Source organism: Macaca fascicularis, chromosome 5 (assembly GCF_037993035.2).
Source record: "Macaca fascicularis isolate 582-1 chromosome 5, T2T-MFA8v1.1".
Lineage (NCBI taxonomy): Eukaryota > Metazoa > Chordata > Mammalia > Primates > Cercopithecidae > Macaca > Macaca fascicularis.
This window is the reverse complement of record NC_088379.1, coordinates 43,047,943-43,071,527: the sequence shown is the minus strand read 5'-3', so window position 1 is coordinate 43,071,527 and position 23,585 is coordinate 43,047,943. Positions and strand designations below refer to the sequence as shown.

At 39.3% G+C, this 23,585-nt stretch overlaps 1 long non-coding RNA gene across 1 annotated transcript in view; it reads right to left on the bottom strand.

The window, feature by feature from the left end:
• The window catches only part of LOC135970788 (uncharacterized), a 95,980-nt gene extending 72,868 nt beyond the window's left edge, over positions 1-23,112 (bottom strand). The window contains exon 1 of the long non-coding RNA XR_010586640.1: positions 22,909-23,112. This is a non-coding gene — a long non-coding RNA (uncharacterized lncRNA). The remainder of the gene's footprint in view (positions 1-22,908) is intronic.
• Positions 23,113-23,585: the final 473 nt, after the last annotated feature.

Here is a 23,585-nt window from a genome sequence, read left to right as displayed (position 1 = left end):
AATACACAAAATTGTAAAATTCTCAATCCCTATTGCCATTAACAAAATGGTTCAGGAACTCCACACATAAATGTCTATTTAATATCCATTAGAGATCATTATACTACATATTGACTTGTGAGATTTCAAAAAATTGTCTACTATATGGAAAGCCAAACTATTTTAAAGTAAAAAACAAACCTTCAACACGTGTATGTATGTTTGTTCAGTCTCAAATTAGAGAATAAAGCTGCCTCTGTTCTAAAATTTGAATATTCTCAATCTCCATCCTTATGGGAAAGCATTTAAAAAACAATTACAGTGGTTGTATGTATTCTCCCTTTATTGACCTCTACAGGCAGCACATACTCTCTCCTCCAATCTCTGAATATTAGTCACTTGCCAGTTAATTTATGTTTTCATATTTCTACATAGTGACTCAAAAGCAATATTTATAAAACCATTTTAACTTCCAATTATAGATACTAACAGTAGCATTTTGAGATATATCCAAAATAAGTTTTAAAATACACCATTTGTAGAGCCTGAAATTTCATAAATTTTATTCTGAGGAACTTAATTATTCAGCTGATTCTTGTTTCACGTCTCTTAAGGAAACGAAAACCTGGCTAATGTTAATTAATTGCAGTTTTAAATCAAGAAGCTAGGGTTCTTTTGTAAACTACATCCCTTTTTTTCATGTGGGCTATTACCTTGGATAATTGAGATCGAAATATGTATGTTAGAGGCCAATACTCAAAATATTTTTGTTTTATTATTTTAAGCTACTAAGAAACCAAAAGAAACAACATGAAATATAACATCATGAATGTGGATGCCGAATGTCTGCCCAAATGAAAAGTCTGGGAAGGGACAGTAATCCTTTAATGAATTTACGTGAGTGAGCAAGAACATGTTAAAATGAGTTTAAAATAGTCAGTTGAAGAGAGGAGAGAGAATCACAGTTGTCAGGGTGGATGCTGCAAAGAGAACTGTTGATGTACTTAGTGGTAACTTTGACTACTCACCCTTACAGGAATTGAACTACATTAGATGTAAGACTGTATTGATGCAAAATTTGATTTATTTGGTAAGAAACAAAACTTTATGTGCTGTATGAGAAAACTAATAGAAAGAAAAAAAAAAAAGATCTATAACTGAAAGTTGGAAAATGACAGCAGATAAATGGTTCCACAGATTTGCAGATCTGAGAAAGCATCTTCCTCAGGGTCCTTCTTAGGCTGGATCAGAGGTAGGAAAAATGTACATTTGAATTCTGGGAGTGAAAAAGGGCAAGATCAGAGCCAGAGAGACAAACAGAGACAGAGAGAGAACTTTTAAAAGCAGTTCAGAGGGAAGGATAAATTAAAATATCACAAAGAAAACAGCAGGGAGATCTGAACTCAATGCATCTTTTGGAAGAGCATTTTCCTTTTCTTTTGTGGTAACATGAATAGAACAGGTATTGGGAGGTTAATATGTTCTTCTGAAATAAAAACTTAAATGATGTAAAAATTTAGAAGGATGAGAAACCTAACACAAATATGCTAATTAAAATATCCCAGTGCAACAAATATTTCTTTTTGAAAGACCATATGATCTGAAAAATAAAATAAGTACTTTTCTATTTTATATTCTCTAGAGAATAAAAGAAAGATAAAATAAAAAGTATTTTTCTACTTTATATTCTCCCATAAATGTGCTAGTTCTGTATGAAATTATTTTGGACTTTGAATGGCATTAATATAATTTGAAGGACAGGAAACTATATATTAGGCATAGAGTGAAAAACACTATATTCTGACTTGAAATATAAATTAAATTTTCAGGGGACGTGCCCAAGATGGCCGAATAGGAGCAGCTCCAGCCTCCAGCTCCCAGTGTCAGCGACGCAGAAGATGGGTGATTCTGCATTTTCAACTGAGGTACCGGGTTCGTCTCACTGGGGCATGTCGGACAGTTGGTGCTGGTCTGCGCATACAGCCCAACCAGTAAGAGCTGAAGCAGGGCGAGGCATTGCCTCTCCTGGGATGTGCAAGGGGGAAGGGAATTCCTTTTCCTAGCCAAAGGAAATTGAAACACACAACATCTGGAAAATTGGATAACTCCCACCCTAATACTGTGCTTTACCAAGGGTCTTAGCAAATGGTACACCAAGGCATTATATCCCACACCTGGCCCGGAGGGTCCTATGCCCACAGAGCCTCCCTCATTGCTAGCACAGCAGTCTGAGATCTAAGTGCAAGGCGGCAACAAGGCTGGGGGAGGGGCGCCCACCATTGCTGAGGCTGAAGTGGGTAAATAAAGTCACCAGGAAGCTCGAATAGGGTGGAACCCACCACAGCTCAAGGAGGCCTGCCTGCCTCTGTAGACTCCACCTCTGGGGACAGGGCATAGCTAAACAAAAAGCAGCAGAAATCTCGGCAGAGGTAAATATCCCTGTCTGACAGCTTTGAAGAGAGCAGTGAATCTCCCAGAATGGAGGTCGAGATCTGAGAACAGACAGACTGTCTGCTCAAGTGGGTACCTGACCCCTGAGTAGCCTAACTGGGAGACATCCCCAACTTGGTGCAGACTGACACCTCACACCTCACACAGTGGGGTACTTGAGACAAAGCTTCCAGAGCAAGAGTCAGAAAGCAACACTCGCTGTCCAGCAGTATTCTATCTTCTGCAGCCTCTGCTGCTCATACCCAGGCAAACAGGGTCTGGAGTGGACTTCAGGCAAACGCCAACAGACCCGCAGCTGAGGGTCCTCACTGTTAGAAGGAAAACTAACAAACAGAAAGGACATCCTCACCAAAACCCCATCAGTACTTCACCATCATCAAAGACCAAAGGCAGATAAAACCACAAAGATGGGGAAAAAGCAGTGCAGAAAAACTGGAAATTCAAAAAATCAGAGAGTATCTCCCCCTCCAAAGGAACACAGCTCATCACTAGCAATGGAACAAAGCTGGACACAGAATGAGTTTGATGAGTTGAGAGAAGAAGGCTTCAGTCGATCAAACTTCTCAGAGCTAAAGGAGGAACTATGTAACCAGCGCAAAGAAACTAAAAATCTTTAAAAAAGATATGACAAATGGCTAACTAGAATAACTAATGTAGAGAAGCCCTTAAAAGAACTGATAGACATGAAAGTCATAACATGAGAACTATGTGACAAATGCACAAGCTTCACTAACAGAGTCAATCAACTGGAATAAAGAGTATCAGAGATTGAAGATCAAATGAATGAAATGAAGTGAGACGAGAAGTGTAGAGAAAAAAGAGTAAAAAGAAATGAACAAGGCCTCCAAGAAATATGGGATTATGTGAAAAGACCAAATCTACGTCTGATTGGTGTGCCTGAAAGTGAGGGGGAAAATGGAACCAAGTTGGAAAACACTCTGCAGGATATCATCCAGGACAACTTCCACAACCTAGTAAGGCAGGCCAACATTCTAATGCAGGAAATACAGAGAATGCAACAAAGATACTCCTCGAGAAGAGCAACTCCAAGACACATAATTGTCAGATTCACCAAAGTTGAAATGAAGGAAAAAATGTTAAGGGTAGCCAGAGAGAAAGGTCAGGTTACCCACAAAGGGAAGCCCATCAGGCTAAGAGCAGATCTCTCGGCAGAAACTCTACAAGCCAGAAGAGAGTGGGGGCCAATATTCAACATTCTTAAAGAAAAGGATTTTCAACCCAGAATTTCATATCCAGCCAAACTAAGTTTCATCAATGAAGGATAAATAAATCCTTTACAGACAAGCAAATGCTTAGAGATTTTGTCACCACCAGGCCTGCCCTACAAGAGATCCTGAAGGAAGCATTAAACATGGAAAGGAACAACAGGTACCAACCATTGCAAAAATATGCCAAAATGTAAAGTCCATCGATGCTAGGAAGAAACCGCATCAACTAACGAGCAAAATAACCAGCTAATATCATAACGACAGGATCAAGTTCACACATAAAAATATTATCCTTAAATGTAAATGGACTAAGTGGTCCAATTAAAACACACAGACTGACAAATTGGATAGAGTCAAGACCTATCAGTTTGCTGTATTCAGAAGACCCATCTCACATGCAGAGACACACATAGGCTCAAAATAAAGGAATGGAGGAAGATCTACCAAGCAAATGGAAAACAAAAGAAAGTAGGGGTTGCAATCCTAGTCTCTGATAAAACAGACTTTAAACCATCAGAGATCAAAAGAGACAATGAAGGCCTTTACATAATGATAAAGGGATCAATTCATCAGGAAGGGCTAACTATCCTAAATATATATGCACCCAATACAGGAGCACCCAGATTCATAAAGCATGTCCTTAGAGACTTACAAAGAGACTTAGACCCTCATACGATAATAATGGGAGACTTCGACACCCCACTGTCAACAATAGACAGATCAACGAGACAGAAAGTTCACAAGGATATCCAGGAATTGAAGTCAACTCTGCACCAAGCAGACCTAATAGACATCTATAGAACTCTCCACCCCAAAGAAACAGAATATACATTCTTCTCAGCATCACATCACACTTATTCCAAAATTGGCCACATAGTTGGAAGTAAAGCACTCCTTAGCGAATGTAAAAGAAAGGAAGTCATAACAAACTATCTCTCAGACCACAGTGCAATCAAACTAGAACTCAGGACTAGGAAACTCAATCAAAACCACTCAACTACATGGAAACTGAACAACCTACTCCTGAGTGACTACTGGGTACATAATGTAATGAAGGCAGAAATAAAGATATTCTTTGAAACCAATGGAAACAATGATACAACATACCAGAATCTCTGGGACACATTGAAAGCAGTGTGTAGAGGGAAATATATACCACTAAATGCCCACAAGAGAAAGCAGGAAAGATCTAAAATTGACACCCTAACATCACACATAAAAGAACTAGAGAAGCAAGAGCAAACACATTCAAAAGCTAGCAGAAGGCAAGAAATAACTAAGATCAGAGCAGAACTAAATTAGACAGAGACACAAAAAACCCTCCAAAACATCAATGAATCCAGGAGCTGGTTATTTGAAGAGATCAACAAAATTGATAGACTGCTAGCAAGACTAATAAAGAAGAAAAGACGGAAGAATCAAATAGATGCAATAAAAAATGATAAAGGGGATATCACCGTCAACCCCACGGAAATACAAACTACCATCAGAGAATACTATAAACACCTCTATTCAAATAAACTAGAAAACCTAGAAGAAATGAATAATTTCCTGGACACTTACACTCTCCCAAGACTAAACCAAGAAGAAGCTGAATCACTGAATAGACCAATAGCAGGCTCTGGAATTGAGGCAATAATAGCCTACCAACCAACAAAAGTCCACGGCCAGACAGATTCACAACCGAATTCTACCCGAAGTACAAGGAGGAGTTGGTACCGTTCCTTCTGAAACTATTCCAATCAATAGAAAAAGAAGGAATCCTCCCTAACTCATTTTATGAGGCCAACATCATCCTGATACCAAAGCCTGGCAGAGACACAACAAAAAAAGAGAATTTTAGACCAATATCCCTGATGAAAATCAATGCAAAAATCCTCAATACTATACTGGCAAATTGAATCCAGCAGCACATCAAAAAGCTTATCCACCATGATCAAGTGGGCTTCATCCCTGGGATGCAAGGCTGGTTCAACATATGCAACTCAATAAACGTAATCCAGCATATAAACCGAACCAAAGACAAAAACCACATGATTATCTCAACAGATGCAGAAAAGGCCTTTGACAAAATTCAACAGGCCTTCTTGCTAAAAACTCTCAATAAATTCGGTATTGTTGGAATGTATCTCAAAATAATAAGAGCTATTTATGATGCTCTTATCCAGTTTTTTTCAATATCATGCTGAATGAGCAAAACCTGGAAGCATTCCCTTTGAAAACTGGCACAAGACAGGGATGCCCTCTCTCACTACTCCTATTCAAAATAGTGTTGGAAGTTCTGGCTAGGGCAATCAGGCAAGAGAAAGAAATAAAGAGTATTCAGTTAGGGAAAGAAATAAAGAGTATTCAGTTAGGAAAAGAAGAAGTCAAATTGTCCCTGTTTGCAGATTACAAGATTGTATATTTAGAAAACCCCATTGTATCAACCCAAGATCTCCTTAAGTTGATAAGCAATTTCAGCAAAGTCTCAGGATACAAAATTAATGTGCAAAAATCACAAGCATTCTTATACACCAGTAACAGACAAACAGAGAGCCAAATAATGAATGAACTTCCATTCACAATAGCTTCAAAGAGAATAAAATACCTAGGAATCCAACTTACAAGGGACGTAAAGGAACTCTTCAAGGAGAACTATAAACCACTGCTCAGTGAAATAAAAGAGGACGCATACAAAGGGAAGAACACACCATGCTCATGGATAGGAAGAATCAGTATTGTGAAAATGGCCATACTGCCCAAGGTAATTGATAGATTCAATGCCATCCCCATTAAGCTACCAATGACTTTCTTCACAGAATTGGAAAAAAACTGCTTTAAATTTCATATGGAACCTAAAAAGACTCCGCATTGCCAAGACAATCCTAAACCAAAAGAACAAAGCTGGAGGCATCATGCTACCTGACTTCAAACTATACTACAAAGCTACAGTAACCAAAATAGCATTGTACTGGTACCAAAACAGAGATATAAACCAATGGAAAATAACAGAGCCCTCAGAAATAATACCACACATCTACAGCCATCTGATCTTTGACAAACCTGAGAAAAACAAGAAATGGGGAAAGGATTCCCTATTTAATAAGTGATGCTGGGAAAATTGGCTAGCCATAAGCAGAAAGCTGAAACTGGATCCTTTCCTTGCTCCGTATACGAAAATTAATTCAAGATGGATTAGAGACTTAAATGTTAGACCTAAAACCACAAAAGCCCTAGAAGAAAACCTAGGTAATACCATTCAGGACATAGACATTGGCAAGGACTTCATGTCTAAAACACCAACAACAACAACAAAAGCCAAAATTGACAAATGGGATCTCATTAAACTAAAGAGCTTCTGCACAGCAAAAGAAACTACCATCAGAGTGAACAGGCAACCCACAGCATGGGAGAAAATTTTTGCAATGTACTCATCTGACAAAGTGCTAATATCCAGAACCTACAAAGAACTCAATCAAATTTACAAGAAAAAAACAAACAACCCCATCAAAAAGTGGGCAAAATTTATGAGCAGACACTTCTCAAAAGAAGACATTCATACAACCAACAGACACATGAAAAAATGCTCATCATCACTCACCATCAGAGAAATGCCAATCAAACCCCAATGAGATACCATCTCACACCAGTTAGAATGGCAATCATTAAAAAGTCAGGAAACGACATGTGCTGGAGGGGATGTGGAGAAATAGGAACACTTTTACACTGTTGCTGGGACTGTAAACTAGTTCAACCATTGTGGAAGACAGTGTGGCGATTCCTCAAGGATCTAGAACTAGAAGTACCATTTGACCCAGCCATCCCATCACTGGGTATATACCCAAAGGTTTATAAATTATGCTGCTATAAAGACACATGCACACGATGCTTGTTGTGACACTATTCACAATAGCAAAGACTTGGAATCAATCCAAATGTCCATCAGTGACAGACTGGATTAAGAAAATGTGGCACATATACACCATCGAATACTATGCAGTCGTAAAAAAGGATGAGTTTGTGTCCTTTGTAGGGACGTGGATGCACCTTGAAACCATCATTCTCTGCAAACTATCGCAAAAACAGAAAACCAAATACCACATGTTCTCACTCATAGGTGGGAGCTGAACAATGAGATCACTTGGACACGGGAAGGGGAACATCACACACTCGGTCCTATGGTGGGGAGGGGGAAGAGGGGAGGGATAGCATTAGGAGATATACCTAATGTAAATGATGAGTTAATGGGTGCAGCACACCAACATGGCACAAGTATACATATGTAACAAACCTTCATGTTGAGTACATGTACCCTAGAACTTAAAGTATACTAAATAAACAAACAAACAAAAGAAACGAAAAAAAATTAAATTTTCATAATTTAATTTAAACATTGTACTTTTCCACAAGGTGTAATGTTTTTTCCCCAAACTAACAATGGTTAACTGATATTTATTTTGTTTTCTAATAAGTTCAATAATATTTAACTTTTAGTAGCTTATAATTCTTTTTCATGTTCTTTAATTAAGTGAATATGTACTTTAACATTAATAAATCATTTTAAATGATGATTTTCTTTCCCTCTATCTGTCTAAAAAATGCTCTTTAAGAATATGCCCTCCTACAGATACTGAACTATATTACAGAGAAAATAAAAAGAAATAATTGCTTTTACCTCTTAGTATAACTATTTACGAAATAAATGCAGTGTATCAGTCCATTTTCACACTGCTATAAAGAACTACCCAAGACTGGATAATTTATAAAGGAAAGAATTTTAATGGACTCATAGCTCCATGTGGCTGGGGAGGCCTCAAGAAACTTATAATCATGGTAGAAGAAGAAGCAGGCACCTTCTTCACAAGGTGAAAGGAGAGAGAGTGTGTGAAGGAGGAACTGTCAAACACTTACAAAAAGTAAGATCTTGTGAGAACTCACTCATCATCACAAGAAAAGCATGGAAGAAACTGCCCCCATATTTAAATCACCTCCCACCAGGTCCCTCCCTTGACACTTGGAGACTATGGGGATTACAATTTGAGATAATATTTGGGTAGAGACACAGAGCCAAAACACATCATTTCACCCTTGGCCCCTCTCAGATCTCACATCCTTTTAATGTTTCAAAATCAAGTATGCCTTCCCAACAGTCCCCCAAAGTCTTAACTCATTTCTGCATTAACCCAAAATCCAAGTCCAAAATCTTATCTGAGATAAGGCAAGTCCCTTCTGCATAGGAGCCTGTGAAATAAAAATCCAGTTAGTTATTTCCAAGACACAATGGGAGTACAGGCATTGGATAAATGCTCCCATTCCATATGGGAGAAATTGGCCAAAACAATGTGGCTGTTGACCCCATGCAAGTCTGAAATCCAGTGGGGCAGTCATTACATCTTAAAGCTCCAAAGTAGTCTCATTTGACTTTACATCTCACACCCAGGGCATGGTGATGAAAGGAGTGAGCTCCCATGTTCTTGGACTGCTCCACCCTCTTGGCTTTGCAGGGTACAGCCCTTCTGCCTGTGTTCACAGCTGGTGTTGTGAACTAGTGGCCTTTGCAGGCACACAGTGTGATCTGTCAGTGGATCTACCATTTTGAGTTCTGGAGGATGGTGGCCCTCTTCTCACAGTTCCATTAGGCAGTGCTCCAGTGGGGACTCTGTGTGGGGGCTCCAACCTCACATTTGCCTTCCACACTGCTCTAGTAGAGGCTTTACCTGTGCCTCCACCCCTGTGGCAAATTTCTTCCTGGACATCCAGGTGTTTTCTTACATCCTCTGAAATACAGGCAAAAGTTCCCAAACTTCAATGCTTGACTTCTGCACACCTGCAGGCCCGATACCATATGAAAGCTGCCAAGGCTTGAGGCTTGTACCCTCTGAAGCAATAGCCCAAGCTATACTTTGGCCCCTTTTGGCCATGTCTGGAACTAGAGCAACTGGGATGCAGGGCACCAAGTCCCAAAACTTCACAAAGCTATAGAGCCTGGGGCCACGTCCATGAAATTACTTTTCCCTCCTAGGCCTCCAAGTCTGTGATGGGAGGGGCTGCTGTGAATGTCTCTGACAAGTCCTGGAGACATTTTCCCCATTGTATTGGTGATTAACATTGGAGTCCTTGTTACTCATGCAAATTTCTGCAGCTGGCTTGAATTTCTTCCCAGAAAATGCTTTTTTGTTTTTTTTGTTTTTTCTTTTTTTCTACCACATGATCAGCCTGCAAATTTTTCAAACTTTTATGTTCTGTTTCTCTTTTAAACATAAGTTCTAATTTCAGATAATTTCTCTCAAGTTTGAAGTTCCAAAGATCTCTAGGGCAGGGGCAAAATGCTGCCAGCCTCTTTGCTAAAGCATAGCAAGAATGATCTTCACTCCAGTTCCCAAGAAGTTCCTCATCTCCATCTGAAAGCACCTCAGTATGGACTTCATTGTCCATATCTCCATCAGTATTTTGGTCACAACCATTCAACAAGTCTCTAGGAAGCTCCAAATTTTCCCATATCTTCCTGTCATCTTCTGAGCCCTCCAAACTGTTCCAGCTTCTGCTTGTTACCCGGTTCCAAAGTTGCTCCCACATTTTCAGGTTATCTTTTTAGCAGTACCCCAGTCTCTGCAGTACCATTTTCCTATATTAGTCAGTTTTCACACTGCTACAGAGAACTACCCAAGACTGGGTAATCTATAATGGAAAGAGGTTTTAATTGACTCACAGTTACACATGCCTAAAGAGGCCTCAGGAAACTTACAATCATGGCAGAAGGGGAAGCAGGTACCTTCTCACAAAGCAGCAGGAGAGAGAGAGTGTGTGAAGGTGGAACTCTAAGATACTTATAAAACCATCAGATCTCATTAGAACTCACTCACAATCATGAAAACAGCATGGAGGAAACTGTCCCCATTATCCAATCACCTCCTACCAGGTCCCTCCCTCAATACATGGGGATTATGGAGATTACAATATAAGATGAGATTTGGATGAGGACCCCAGAGCCAAACCACATCCTGCAACCATACTTGTACAGGCAGATTATCAGTTTAATTAATCTGCACCAATTGCTGTGACCTTCTCACCTTAGAATTCTCTAGGCAGCACTTCGATGATAATTGCAAAAGCTGTTCTAAAAAACAATTCTTGAATACTAATATTTAATTATCTGAAACAACTTTTAAATAGCATTTATTGGCGAGCTTTCATTGTTTTTGTTTTGTTTTGTTTTGTTTTGTTTTTTCTTTTTTGAGACGGAGTCTCACTCTGTCACCAGGCTGGAGTGCAGTGGCAAGATCTCAGCTCACTGCAACTTCTGCAACCTGGGTTCAAGAGATTCTCCTGCCTCAGCCTCCCAAGTAGCTGGGACTACAGGCGAGTATGTATCGACTACACCATAGGCGACTACACCATGCCCAGCTAATTTTTGCATTTTTAGTAGAGATGGGGTTTCACCATGTCTGCCAGGATCATCTTGATCTCTTGACCTTGTAATCCACCCTCATTGGCCTTCCAAAGTGCTGGGATTATAGGCGTGAGCCACTGTGCCCTGACTCATGGTTTATTAAAAGTTATATTCAAAGCCAGGCACAGTGACTCACACCTGTAATCCCAGCAATTTGGGAGGCCGAGGTGGGTGGATCACCTGAGGTCGGGTGTTCAAAACCAGCCTAACCAACATGGAGAAACCTCATCTCTACTAAAAATACAAAAATTAGCTGGGCGTTGTGGCACATGGTTGTAATCCCAGCTACTTGGGAGGTTGAGGCAGGAGAATCACTTGAACCCAGGAGGCAGAGTTTGCAGAGAGTCAAAATGGTGCCATTGCACTCCAGCCTGGGCAGCTAGAGCAAAACTCCATCTCAAAAACAAAGTGATATTCAAAACCAATCACATATTTTTTTGGCTCACCAGAAGCTGGTGATCTGACTTTTTTAAACGAGCATTAGTTGTAGTTTCTCCAGATACATAATTGTAATGTAGGTTCTTAGTTTCAGTTTGTCCAAATTTTCAATTTATATAAACTCTCTCTATAATGTATTGTGTGGTCCACATGAATTTTTTCCTTCTGTATTGCTTGTCTGACTTGAAACAGCAAAAACGAATATTAAAAGCCAAGCTCCATTTGAAAAATTCTATAACTTACGATGCATAAGAACCAGTAAAACATGTTGCAGATAAGGTAAAAATACTGTTAAGGGATCTGCAGTCAATGATCAGGTGGTAGGTAAATAAAGCTGTCATAAAAAAATATGGAAGTGTTTAGTCCTATCTGTGAAGCAGGGTCTCAGAACGTCATCTCAGAGGAGATGACACTTGAACTGTGTCATGAAAATAGGAAGGGATTGTCAGATTGGCAGTATGAAGAGAAGATGAAAACTGTCGTGTTTAAAAATGTCTTAATTTTTATGAGTCTGATTTTTGTTTGAGAAACTAGGCTGAAATATAAGTTTTAAAGGATCTGGAGGAAAGAAAGATTGTAAAATTGTAAGACATTAGCTCTAAACAGGGAACCAATTCTGGACAGTCCTATGTATGCCACCAAAGAGTTTGGACATTGTCCTGAGCAATAAATGTCTGCAAATGAAAAAAATATGTATCAGGCTTGGCGCGGTGGCTCATGCCTGTAATCCCAGCACTTTGGGAGGCAGAGGCAGGTGGATCACTTGAGGTCAGGATTTTGAGACAAGCCTGCCCAACATGGTGAAACTCCGTCTCTACTAAAAACACAAAAGTTAGCCAGGCATGGTGGCACGTGCCTGTAGTCCCAGCTACTCAGAAGGCTGAAGCAGAAGAATCCCTTGAACCTGGGAGGCAGAGGTTTCAATGAGCTGAAATTGTGACACTGCAGTCCAGTCTGGGTGACAGATCGAGACTCCATCTCAAATAATAATAATAATAATAATATAAAATAAAATATATTTTTAAAAATCAGACAAAAGCATTTATTTTTTACTCTATGTACAAAGAAAGCAGCACCCCAGCTTCAGCCTTTTAAAAAATGTTTCTCTTCTACACTTTGAACTGCACTCAGGACAGAAAAAGGGTTATACGCAGTAACAGTTTAACCCTCTAAGTATAACTATCTGGTTCTACTCCACAGGAGTTGACTCAGGAATGTCCCGAACTATTATTGTTGTGGTATTAAGTAAGTTGAGATGAGGTTGTTTCTGAGTTTGTATTTCATTGTTGTTGTTTGCTTTACATAAGTTTCTTTATAATTTAAGGATCATTGTTTTTCTCATTGAAAGTTAGCTGACAAATGGGTTTTAGTATCTTCATATAAATTCAGCCTTGAAAATATCCAAACTTGGGGAAATGACAGGCTGTTAGTATTACTTTTTAAAATACCAGGTGAAGGCAATATTCTTTTTCATTTTATTCTATTTATTTATTTCAATTAATAAATAAAAACTATATGCATTTATGATGTACAACCCGATGTTTAGAAATGTTTGAATGGCTAAAATCAAACTAATTATCTTATATTAGTTATATGTTACCTCACATATGTCTTTTTTGTGGTGAGAACACAAAATCTACTCTCTCAGCAATTTCCATGCATATAATACTTTGTTACTAGTTATAGTCACCGTGTAGGATAGAGCTTACTACATGTTTTAATTCAGTGGAGGAAATTTTTAGGTTTATATTTCAGATAGAGTTTTTGGCTGCAATGTGGAGGATGAATTGGACTAGGGGGTGCCATTAACAGACCAGTTGTACTCACAAGTCTTGGTGAGAGATGAGTGTATAAACTATGGCAGAAGTCATGAAAGTAGAGAGGAGGAGTTAGATGAGGTATATAAGAAGGTAGAATTAGCCCTTTGTCAGATGAGTAGATTGCAAAAATTTTCTCCCATTCTGTAGGTTGCCTGTTCACTCTGATGGTAGTTTCTTTTGCTGTGCAGAAGCTCTTTAGTTTAATGATATCCCATTTGTCAATTTTGGCTTTTGCTGCCGTTGCTTTTGGTGTTTTAGACATGAAGTCTTTGCCCATGCCTATGTCCTGAATGGTACTACCTAGGTTTTCCTCTAGGATTTTTATGGTATTAGGTCTAACATTTAAGTCTCTAATCCATCTTGAATTAATTTTCGTATAAGGAGTAAGGAAAGGATCCAGTTTCAGCTTTCTACTTATGGCTAGCCAATTTTCCCAGCACCATTTATTAAATAGGGAATCCTTTCCCCATTTCTTGTTTCTCTCAGGTTTGTCAAAGATCAGATGGCTGTAGATGTGTGGTATTATTTCTGAGGACTCTGTTCTGTTCCATTGGTCTATATCTCTGTTTTGGTACCAGTACCATGCTGTTTTGGTTACTGTAGCCTTGTAGTATAGTTTGAAGTCAGGTAGCGTGATGTCTCCAGCTTTGTTCTTTTGACTTAGGATTGTCTTGGAGATGCGGGCTCTTTTTTGGTTCCACAAAGAACTCAAACAAATTTACAAGAAAAAAACAAACAACCCCATCAAAAAGTGGGCAAAGGATATGAACAGACATTTCTCAAAAGAAGACATTCATACAGCCAACAGACACATGAAAAAATGCTCATCATCACTGGCCATCAGAGAAATGCAAATCAAAACCACAATGAGATACCATCTCACACCAGTTAGAATGGCGATCATTAAAAAGTCAGGAAACAACAGGTGCTGGAGAGGATGTGGAGAAATAGGAACGCTTTTATACTGTTGGTGGGATTGTAAACTAGTTCAACCATTATGGAAAACAGTATGGCGATTCCTCAAGGATCTAGAACTAGATGTACCATATGACCCAGCCATCCCATTACTGGGTGTATACCCAAAGGATTATAAATTATGCTGCTATAAAGACACATGCACACGTATGTTTATTGCAGCACTATTCACAATAGCAAAGACTTGGAATCAACCCAAATGTCCATCAGTGACAGATTGGATTAAGAAAATGTGGCACATATACACCATGGAATACTATGCAGCCATCAAAAAGGATGAGTTTGTGTCCTTTGTAGGGACATGGATGCAGCTGGAAACCATCATTCTTAGCAAACTATCACAAGAACAGAAAACCAAACACCGCATGTTCTCACTCATAGGTGGGAACTGAACAATGAGATCACTTGGACTCAGGAAGGGGAACATCACACACAGGGGCCTATCATGGAGAGGGGGGAGGGGGGAGGGATTGCATTGGGAGTTATACCTGATGTAAATGACGAGTTGATGGGTGCAGCACACCAACATGGCACAAGTATACATATGTAACAAACCTGCACGTTATGCACATGTACCCTACAACTTAAAGTATAATAATAATAAATAAATTAAAAAAAAAAAAAGAAGGTAGAATTTACAGGACTGGCTGATTGATTATCTGTGGGCTTAAGAGAGAGTTGACTATCTAAATTGCATCCCTGATATAGAATTTAAATGTGTGGGTGAATAATGATAAACATTTGGGGAAAGATGATTTTATTCTCTATGTTGTGTATGAGGTAACTTGAAGCTATTTATAACCATCCTCTATACCCTTGTATATACAGGAACAGAGTTCAGAGGATGAATTTATGGAGTAAATACGGATTAGTTTAATAAACATTTTTGAGAACTTACTAAGTATCAGGTAGTGTTCTGGGGATGCAGTGATGAGTAATAACCCTTCCCTGAAGGAGCCTCTTGCATTAGACTAAGTATAGTAGTCAACAGCAGAAGTTGTCCTCATAAGGATGGATGATCATTTTTGTAACAAATAAAATGAGGAGAGATAGAGGAACAAGGAGGGAAAGAGAAAGGGAAAGGGAGAAGTGAGAAACAGAGGAGGTTTTCAAATGGAACGGGTAAATTTCAACCTTTAAGGGACATCAGTAGAAACACTGCCAAAGTAGATTAAATGCTTAGAAAAGTAAAAACAGTGAACTAGAATTTTAGAGTAGAAATTGATGTTTTAGAATCCAAGGAATGAGAAAAGCCAAGAATTATAATTTTATGAAAAGATAAATTAAAGAAATCCAAGGAACGTGAAAGAAAAAAATAATTTATTGAAATCCCACTGGTCACCTTTTAGAGAGTAGTGTCAGTAAAATCATAGAGGCAGAGGCCTGATGGCAGAATGGTAAGAAGTAACTAGAATGTGAGATCTCCCGATTTGAAATAAATGTAACAAACATTCTCTTTTTAGCGAAAATTTCACAGTGGGAGGAAGAAAAAAGCTATAATTGCAGAAACAAAGGACATTTTCCATTTTTTAAGCTTGCAAAGACAAACATTTTGTTGCATATTAAAAAACAGTGATGAAGGAGAGGAAAAAAAGTTAAAAATACAAGAAGGGGGAAGACAGCAATCTATTTTACGAGTAAGGGAGTAAAGGCAAGAAACTTTTTCAGAAGCACAAGTAGTGGGATTTATTTGAACATGAGAAAAGACAGATTCTTTTCAGACTGGATGAAATGAGGTGACAATGGATATATATATATATACACACACACACACATACAGAGAGAGAGAGAGAGTGTAAGAGAAAAAGAGATTAACATTTCATATTTTATTTATGTGGGAAGAATGTAGATGTTGTTTCAAGGTTGAGAAAATCATACTCCCTTTTGCTTTCACTAGTTAAAATTCATCCCTTTCCTAAATGTTTATTTGTTATAAGATCCTCTTGATTGCTAAAATGATGAGCTGTTATAACCCTTTTAAACTGAATGACCTAGCAAACAGCACATTATATTGGTCAATTGCACACATCTATAAGGGTGACTGCATTTAACACACTAGCGTAATTGCAAGTCTGCTCTTAATAAATTATTGCCAACATCTTTTCTATTGAATTACTTTACGCTTGTGAAAAAAAATCAAACAGGTTTTAACACGTAAAACAATTCTCCTGCTATATTTTAAATATAGTGTCTTTCTAAATTTTATTTTATTTTATTTTTTTTTTTTAAATTTATTTATTATTATTATACTTTAAGTTGTAGGGTACATGTGCATAACATGCAGGTTTGTTACATATATATACTTGTGCCATGTTGCTGTACTGCACCCATCAACTCGTCATTTACATCAGGTATAACTCCCAATGCAATCCCTCCCCCCTCCCCCCTCCCCATGATAGGCCCCGGTGTGTGATGTTCCCCTTCCTGAGTCCGAGTGTTCTCATTGTTCAGTTCCCACCTATGAGTGAGAACATGCGGTGTTTGGTTTTCTGTTCTTGCGATAGTTTGCTAAGAATGATGGATTCCAGCTGCATCCAAGTCCCTACAAAGGACTCAAACTCATCCTTTTTTATGGCTGCATAGTATTCCATGGTGTATATGTGCCACATTTTCTTAATCCAATCTGTCACTGATGGACATTTGGGTTGATTCCAAGTCTTTGCTATTGTGAATAGTGCTGCAATAAACATACGTGTGCATGTGTCTTTATAGCAGCATAATTTATAATCCTTTGGGTATATACCCAGTAATGGGATGGCTGGGTCATATGGTACATCTAGTTCTAGATCCTTGAGGAATCGCCATACTGTTTTCCATAATGGTTGAACTAGTTTACAATCCCACCAACAGTGTAAAAGTGTTCCTATTTCTCCACATCCTCTCCAGCACCTGTTGTTTCCTGACTTTTTAATGATTGCCATTCTAACTGGTGTGAGATGGTATCTCATTGTGGTTTTGATTTGCATTTCTCTGATGGCCAGTGATGATGAGCATTTTTTCATGTGTCTGTTGGCTGTATGAATGTCTTCTTTTGAGAAATGTCTGTTCATGTCCTTTGCCCACTTTTTGATGGGGTTGTTTGTTTTTTTCTTGTAAATTTGTTTGAGTTCTTTGTAGGTTCTGGATATTAGCCCTTTGTCAGATGAGTAGATTGCAAAAATTTTTTCCCATTCTGTAGGTTGCCTGTTCACTCTGATGGTAGTGTCTTTTGCTGTGCAGAAGCTCTTTAGTTTAATGAGATCCCATTTGTCAATTTTGGCTTTTGCTGCCGTTGCTTTTGGTGTTTTAGACATGAAATCTTTGCCCATGCCTATGTCCTGAATGGTACTACCTAGGTTTTCCTCTAGGATTTTTATGGTATTAGGTCTAACATTTAAGTCTCTAATCCATCTTGAATTAATTTTCGTATAAGGAGTAAGGAAAGGATCCAGTTTCAGCTTTCTACTTATGGCTAGCCAATTTTCCCAGCACCATTTATGAAATAGGGAATCCTTTCCCCATTTCTTGTTTCTCTCAGGTTTGTCAAAGATCAAATGGCTGTAGATGTGTGGTATTATTTCTGAGGACTCTGTTCTGTTCCATTGGTCTATATCTCTGTTTTGGTACCAGTACCATGCTGTTTTGGTTACTGTAGCCTTGTAGTATAGTTTGAAGTCAGGTAGCGTGATGCCTCCAGCTTTGTTCTTTTGACTTAGGATTGTCTTGGAGATGCGGGCTCTTTTTTGGTTCCATATGAACTTTAAAGCAGTTTTTTCCAATTCTGTGAAGAAACTCATTGGTAGCTTGATGGGGATGGCATTGAATCTATAAATAACCTTGGGCAGTATGGCCATTTTCACGATATTGATTCTTCCTATCCATGAGCATGGTATGTTCTTCCATTTGTTTGTGTCCTCTTTGATTTCACTGAGCAGTGCTTTGTAGTTCTCCTTGAAGAGGTCCTTTACATCCCTTGTAAGTTGGATTCCTAGGTATTTTATTCTCTTTGAAGCAATTGTGAATGGAAGTTCATTCCTGATTTGGCTCTCTGTTTGTCTGTTACTGGTGTATAAGAATGCTTGTGATTTTTGCACATTAATTTTGTATCCTGAGACTTTGCTGAAGTTGCTTATCAGCTTAAGGAGATTTTGGGCTGAGACAATGGGGTTTTCTAAATATACAATCATGTCATCTGCAAACAGGGACAATTTGACTTCTTCTTTTCCTAACTGAATACCCTTGATTTCTTTCTCTTGCCTGATTGCCCTAGCCAGAACTTCCAACACTATGTTGAATAGGAATGGTGAGAGAGGGCATCCCTGTCTTGTGCCAGTTTTCAAAGGGAATTTTTCCAGTTTTTGCCCATTCAGTATGATATTGGCTGTGGGTTTGTCATAAATAGCTCTTATTATTTTGAGGTACGTTCCATCAATACCGAATTTATTGAGCGTTTTTAGCATGAAGGGCTGTTGAATTTTGTCAAAAGCCTTTTCTGCATCAATTGAGATAATCATGTGGTTCTTGTCTTTGGTTCTGTTTATATGCTGGATTATGTTTATTGATTTGCGAATGTTGAACCAGCCTTGCATCCCAGGGATGAAGCCCACTTGATCATGGTGGATAAGCTTTTTGATGTGTTGCTGAATCCGGTTTGCCAGTATTTTATTGAGGATTTTTGCATCGATGTTCATCAGGGATATTGGTCTAAAATTCTCTTTTTTTGTTGTGTCTCTGCCAGGCTTTGGTATCAGGATGATGTTGGCCTCATAAAATGAGTTAGGGAGGATTCCCTCTTTTTCTATTGCTTGGAATAGTTTCAGAAGGAATGGTACCAACTCCTCCTTGTACCTCTGGTAGAATTCAGCTGTGAATCCATCTGGTCCTGGACTTTTTTTGGTTGGTAGGCTATTAATTGTTGCCTCAATTTCAGAGCCTGCTATTGGTCTATTCAGGGATTCAACTTCTTCCTGGTTTAGTCTTGGAAGAGTGTAAGTGTCCAGGAAATTATCCATTTCTTCTAGATTTTCCAGTTTATTTGCGTAGAGGTGTTTATAGTATTCTCTAATGGTAGTTTGTATTTCTGTGGGGTTGGTGGTGATATCCCCTTGATCATTTTTAATTGCGTCGATTTGATTCTTCTCTCTTTTCTTCTTTATTAGTCTGGCTAGTGGTCTGTCAATTTTGTTGATCTTTTCAAAAAACCAACTCCTGGATTCATTGATTTTTTGGAGGGTTTTTTGTGTCTCTATCTCCTTCAGTTCTGCTCTGATCTTAGTTATTTCTTGCCTTCTGCTAGCTTTCGAATGTGTTTGCTCTTGCTTCTCTAGTTCTTTTAATTGCGATGTTAGAGTGTCAATTTTACATCTTTCCTGCTTTCTCTTGTGGGCATTTAGTGCTATAAATTTCCCTCTACACACTGCTTTAAATGTGTCCCAGAGATTCTGGTATGTTGTATCTTTGTTCTCATTGGTTTCAAAGAACATCTTTATTTCTGCCTTCATTTCGTTATGTACCCAGTAGTCATTCAGGAGCAGGTTGTTCAGTTTCCATGTAGTTGAGCGGTTTTGAGTGAGTTTCTTAGTCCTGAGTTCTAGTTTGATTGCACTGTGGTCTGAGAGACAGTTTGTTATAATTTCTGTTCTTGTACATTTGCTGAGGAGTGCTTTACTTCCAATTACGTGGTCAATTTTGGAGTAAGTATGATGTGGTGCTGAGAAGAATGTATATTCTGTTGATTTGGGGTGGAGAGTTCTATAGATGTCTATTAGGTCTGCTTGCTGCAGAGATGAGTTCAATTCCTGGATATCCTTGTTAACTTTCTGTCTCGTTGATCTGTCTAATGTTGACAGTGGAGTGTTGAAGTCTCCCATTATTATTGTATGGGAGTCTAAGTCTCTTTGTAAGTCTCTAAGGACTTGCTTTATGAATCTGGGTGCTCCTGTATTGGGTGCATATATATTTAGGATAGTTAGCTCTTCCTGTTGAATTGATCCCTTTACCATTATGTAATGGCCTTCTTTGTCTCTTTTGATCTTTGATGGTTTAAAGTCTGTTTTATCAGAGACTAGTATTGCAACCCCTGCTTTTTTTTGTTCTCCATTTGCTTGGTAAATCTTCCTCCATCCCTTTATTTTGAGCCTATGTATGTCTCTGCGTGTGAGATGGGTCTCCTGAATACAGCAGACTGATGGGTCTTGACTCTTTATCCAGTTTGCCAGTCTGTGTCTTTTAATTGGAGCATTTAGTGCATTTACATTTAAGGTTAATATTGTTATGTGTGAACTTGATCCTGCCATTATGATATTAACTGGTTATTTTGCTCGTTAGTTGATGCAGTTTCTTCCTAGCATCGGTGGTCTTTACATTTTGGCATGTTTTTGCAATGGCTGGTACCGGTTGTTCCTTTCCATGTTGAGTGCTTCCTTCAGGGTCTCTTGTAAGGCAGGCCTAGTGGTGACAAAATCTCTAAGCATTTGCTTATCTGTAAAGGATTTTATTTCTCCTTCACTTATGAAACTTAGTTTGGCTGGATATGAAATTCTGGGTTTAAAATTCTTTTCTTTAAGAATGTTAAATATTGGCCCCCACTCTCTTCTGGCTTGTAGAGTTTCTGCTGAGAGATCTGCTGTTAGTCTGATGGGCTTCCCTTTGTGGGTAACCCGACCTTTCTCTCTGGCTGCCCTTAAGATTTTTTCCTTCATTTCAACTTTGGTGAATCTGGCAATTATGTGTCTTGGAGTTGCTCTTCTCGAGGAGTATCTTTGTGGCGTTCTCTGTATTTCCTGGATTTGAATGTTGGCCTGCCCTACTAGGTTGGGGAAGTTCTCCTGGATGATATCCTGAAGAGTGTTTTCCAACTTGGTTCCATTTTCCCCCTCACTTTCAGGCACCCCAATCAGACGTAGATTTGGTCTTTTTACATAATCCCATACTTCTTGCAGGCTTTGTTCATTTCTTTTTCTTCTTTTTTCTTTTGGTTTCTCTTCTCGCTTCATTTCATTCATTTGGTCCTCAATCGCTGATACTCTTTCTTCCAGTTGATCGAGTCGGTTACTGAAGCTTGTGCATTTGTCACGTATTTCTCGTGTCATGGTTTTCATCTCTTTCATTTCGTTTAGGACCTTCTCTGCATTAATTACTCTAGCCATCAATTCTTCCACTTTTTTTTCAAGATTTTTAGTTTCTTTGCGCTGGGTACGTAATTCCTCCTTTAGCTCTGAGAAATTTGATGGACTGAAGCCTTCTTCTCTCATCTCGTCAAAGTCATTCTCCGTCCAGCTTTGATCCGTTGCTGGCGATGAGCTGCGCTCCTTTGCCGGGGGAGATGCGCTCTTATTTTTTGAATTTCCAGCTTTTCTGCCCTGCTTTTTCCCCATCTTTGTGGTTTTATCTGCCTCTGGTCTTTGATGATGGTGATGTACTGATGGGGTTTTGGTGTAGGTGTCCTTCCTTTTTGATAGTTTTCCTTCTAACAGTCAGGACCCTCAGCTGTAGGTCTGTTGGAGATTGCTTGAGGTCCACTCAGACCCTGTTTGCCTGGGTATCAGCAGCAGAGGCTGCAGAAGATAGACTATTTCTGAACAGCGAGTGTACCTGTCTGATTCTTGCTTTGGAAGCTTCCTCTCAGGGGTGTACTCCTCCCTGTGAGGTGTGGGGTGTCAGACTGCCCCTAGTGGGGGATGTCTCCCAGTTAGGCTACTCAGGGGTCAGGGACCCGCTTGAGCAGGGAGTCTGTCCCTTCTCAGATCTCAACCTCCGTGTTGGGAGATCCACTGCTCTCTTCAACGCTGTCAGACAGAGTCGTTTGCGTCTGTGCAGAGGTGTCTGTGTGTCTTAGTTTACTGTGCCCTGTCCCCAGAGGTGGAGTCTACAGAGACAGGCAGGTTTCCTTGAGCTGCTGTGAGCTCCACCCAGTTCGATCTTCCCAGCAGCTTTGTTTACCTACTTAAGCCTCAGCAATGGCGGGCGCCCCTCCCCCAGCCTCGCTGCTGCCTTGCCGGTAGATCACAGACTGCTGCGCTAGCAACCAGGGAGGCTCCGTGGTTGTGGGACCCTCCCGGCCAGGTGTGGGATATGATCTCCTGGTGTGCCTGTTTCCTAAAGCGCAGTATTGGGGTGGGAGTTACCCGATTTTCCAGGTGTTGTGTGTCTCAGTTCCCCTGGCTAGGAAAAGGGATTCCCTTCCCCCTTGCGCTTCCCAGGTGAGGCAATGCCTCGCCCTGCTTCAGCTCTCGCTGGTCGGGCTGCAGCAGCTGACCAGCTCCGATCGTCCGGCACTCCCCAGTGAGATGAACCCAGTACCTCAGTTGAAAATGCAGAAATCACCGGTCTTCTGTGTCGCTCGCGCTGGGAGTTGGAGACTGGAGCTGTTCCTATTCGGCCATCTTGCTCCGCCTCGTGTCTTTCTAAATTTTAAACGCAATTTATGTTCATCAGCATAGTATGGACCTTTGTAATTCTACCAGGTTATCTAAAAGGCACCTTAAACTTAAATGTGTTATGTTAAACTATTGATATCCCTCCAGCTTGCTGTTTAGCTCAGAAAATAGCACTACTATTCACCACAAAACAAACACAACAAACAAATCTTAGGGTAAGTACTGACCTCTTTTGTTCTTCCACATTTTCATAAATGCATCAGCACATCTTGTATCCAACCATTATCAATAAAGACTTTTCCTGATAAACTTTAGAGAATAACTTCTCATGAACTTCTATTGTCTTTCCAGTTTTAGTTTTTCTTTTAAGCACTATCACCACCTGACATCGTTTCTACCCATTTGGATATAAATTACATGAAAGCAGGAATTCTATCAGTTTTGTTGACTGTTAAATCCCCAGTACATGCAAATGGTAATTAATACATATTTTTGAGTGAATGAGGGAATCTCTCTGTTTGGAAATCTGTGCGCTGATTTTCTTTTCTCATCAATTTGAGCAGGGATTAAAGAGAGATGATGGGGCAGAAAGAGGGAATAGTATTGAGACAGCTGGCTCATCCATATCTGTGATTACTGATGTTTTAAACTGCATTAGATTATTGTGAGTGACTGAAAATGACCTGAAAGCTATAGGGTTTGCTTAAAATGTAATTACATGTTTTAAAAGCAAGGTAAGAGAGAAGTGACTGAAGACACATAAAACTTTACTATGAACATACTAGGTTCAGGCTGCTCAATAACCGTCTCATGTATTGATAAAAAATGTTTGAGAGTCAAAATGAACAGATCTATAAACTGGCAATTTTATGTATTTAAATTTATTTTCAAATATTACAATGTC